Source organism: Myotis lucifugus, unplaced genomic scaffold, assembly GCF_000147115.1.
Source record: "Myotis lucifugus unplaced genomic scaffold, Myoluc2.0 scaffold_219, whole genome shotgun sequence".
In the NCBI taxonomy this organism is placed as follows: domain Eukaryota; kingdom Metazoa; phylum Chordata; class Mammalia; order Chiroptera; family Vespertilionidae; genus Myotis; species Myotis lucifugus.
This window is the reverse complement of record NW_005871267.1, coordinates 1,208,563-1,211,560: the sequence shown is the minus strand read 5'-3', so window position 1 is coordinate 1,211,560 and position 2,998 is coordinate 1,208,563. Positions and strand designations below refer to the sequence as shown.

General features: G+C 36.4%; 1 non-coding gene across 1 annotated transcript; it reads right to left on the bottom strand.

Moving 5' to 3' along the window:
- Positions 1-596: 596 nt before the first annotated feature.
- On the bottom strand, positions 597-714 carry LOC111827777. The gene has a single exon (XR_002831506.1). It is a non-coding gene; the product is annotated as a small nucleolar RNA SNORA65 (small nucleolar RNA).
- Between the last annotated feature and the right edge of the window lie 2,284 nt (positions 715-2,998).

The window sequence follows — 2,998 nt, the reverse complement described above, 5'->3', positions numbered from 1 at the left end:
TTCACCCATCTTCTTAAACTCTCTCCCCTCTGGCAACCACCAGTTTTTTCTCTGTATCTATGAGTTTGTGGGGGTTTTTTTTTGTTCATTTATTTGTTCTTTAGATTCCACATATAAGTGAATTCATGTGGTAGTTGTCTTTCCCTATCTGACTTATTTCACTTAGAATAATACTCTCTAGGTCCATCCATATCACAAATGGTTAAAACTTCATTCTTTTTATGGCCAAGTAGTATTCCATTGTATATATGTACCACACCTCTCTTTCTCCTGTCTTTCTTTCCCTCTTTCTTTCTTTCTTCCCCGCTTTCTTTCTTTTTCTTTCTTTCTTTCTTTCTTTCTTTCTTTCTTTCTTTCTTTCTTTCTTTCTTTCTTTCTTTCTTTCTTTCTTTCTTTCTTTCTTTTTTCCTTCCTTCCTTCCTTCCTTCCTTCCTTCCTTCCTTCCTTCCTTCCTTTCTCTCTCTCTCTCTCTCTCTCTCTCTCTCTCTCTCTCTCTCTCTCTCTCTCTCTCTCTCCTTCCTTCCTTCCTTCCTTCCTTCCTTCCTTCCTTCCTTACTTCCTTCCTTCCTTCCTTCCTTCCTTCCTTCCTTCCCCCTGGTTGTTCCCATGCTTTTGGCACAGAGGCATCCACATAAAGAATAACCCTGTTTCCTAAGCTGGGGTTTAGTTTCAGCTCACCACTGGATTGCAACATCTTCTTTATTCAGCTGTCTATTGATGGACACTTAGGTTGCTTCCAAGTCTTGCCTATAATAAAACTTCAATGAACATAGGGATGCATATATATTTTCAAATTAGTGTTTGGATTTCTTTAGATAAATACCCAGAAGTGGAATAGCTGAGCCATGTAGCAGTTATATTTTTAACTTTTGAAGACTATATTTTTTGTTATTGTTTTTGTCATAAGACACATGCTAAGAATGAGCACTCTTTGTACTATAATTCTGTCAAAATTTGCTCTATCTATAAAATTTAAAATTCTGGTTAATATAGATTGAAGAAGGTATAAAAGGGCCTCCTGCCCAACTGATTTATTTGGAAAAATGAGGTTGAGATGGAAAAGTCACTACTTTTAATAATCTTGAGCAGTGTAGTCAATAAAAATCTTGCCAGTGATAGAAATGTGCTAATGCTATGCTGTCCAATATGGAAGCCACTAGCCATAATAAACAATCAAAATATAGCTATGTGACTATGGATCTGAAGTTTGACATTTATTTTAATAAATTTTAATAGCCACATATTGGACAGCACATATCTAGAGAGTGATGTGGAAAGAACCTGGACAGTAGTTATCTAAAATGTTGTGGAGATTTATGGAATTTTATTTATCAAGTGATATTTATACAAAATGATTTTGCCCAGGAAAGTGGGACTCTTTCAAAATTTAGCTCCCATGGATTCCTATATATACTATATTTTATTTCTATAAAAGAATAAATGCTATTGTCTGGCTGTTGAATTAATTATTAAAGATTATGGTTTTTTTAGTTTTATCATTATAAAAGAATGTGATGTGAACCTACTTCAAGGATTTTGTGTGAATTCTGATCTTTTCTTTTTTATTTATAAGGTACTTCTTTCCAGCATATATTTCTCTCTTTCTATGTTGTTCTGCATTAACACCAATATAATTAGCATTTCTCTCAGGTTATAACCATTTTATAAATGTGTGAGGAGGATGTACAAGAAAAGCAACAGCTTTCATTGTTAATTTGCATTCACTATATCAGAAATAGTGAAATAAGTTGCTGAATATTTTCCTGAAATAATTATAAAATTTGATTACTCAAATGAAATCAGCTTTAGAAAGATGAAGTGACTCACTTTACCTCCTACAATAAAATCCATCAAAGACAGATGACATACTGCATCTGCCAAGTTCTAATCTATATCAAAATGATAAAATTCCAATTTTTAACTATATTTGACTTGGAAAAAACTACAGAAAAGCAGATTTCTGATTATTTTTAATTATCATGATTTTTTCCAGATATTCTTTTATGGATAAAGTCCTCCCCTTCACCCCCAAGGTATTCTAGGTTCATAATTTCGGATACAGTTTTGCTGATTTGACATTCTTATGTAGTAGTTGTTTCCAAACACCTGTACACACACACACACACACACACACACACTCAACTTGAAGAGACTGTAGGTTACTTACCAATTCAAGAAATATGAGCAACTCTACTCAACCTGAAATCATGCTAAATTTCTATTTCCCCATTCCCTAGTCCACTCTCTGCCTTAGCAGAGTAGCTGGAAATAACTGGTTAGCACGCTCTGACCGAAAGGAGACTTATCTCTAGCCTCTTTTGTGATACCTTTTTTCTGTTTTTAAGCCACAGCTAGATAACTCTCATTTTCCCATTTCCTGATGTTGTCATTTCTTACTAAGAGCCATATTTCTCATGAGTCTGCAGACATACACGTGTATTTGGGGCATTCTCATTACCCATATCAGTAATGGGAAGCCGAGTAAAGCTGACTTGAATGTGGCTAATAAAAAAGCACTTTTCTTTTCTTCTCCTTTGCCTCCCCTCTCCTTTCTGGTGCTTTCTTGATACCCACTGCCACTATGCGGCTCAGGCTCCTTATGGTCTGTGCAGGTTCACTATAAACCTGATCTTCTGAGTGACCCAGTTTACCTACTTTCTGCTGCTGCTGCTGCCGCCATTGCCATAGGCTGACTCTATCAGATCAAAGCAACAGAATGAGTCATAGAAGTCCTGTAACATTGATACCATCTCCTATACATTTTGTGTTGATGTCACAGTAGGTAATGCAAAGGGATACTAAGTGTGCTTCTGGGAATATACAGCTCTCAAAAGTTTGAGTCAGAAAACTGCCTTGAAGGTTCCTACTTGATCAACTCCTTTTTATAGTCCTTCTGGGTGGTTATAAAACACTAGTAGCCCGGTGCACGAAATTCGTGCACTGGGGTGGGGGGGGGAGGAAAGGGGCCCCTCAGTCTGGCCTTCACCCTCTCCAATCT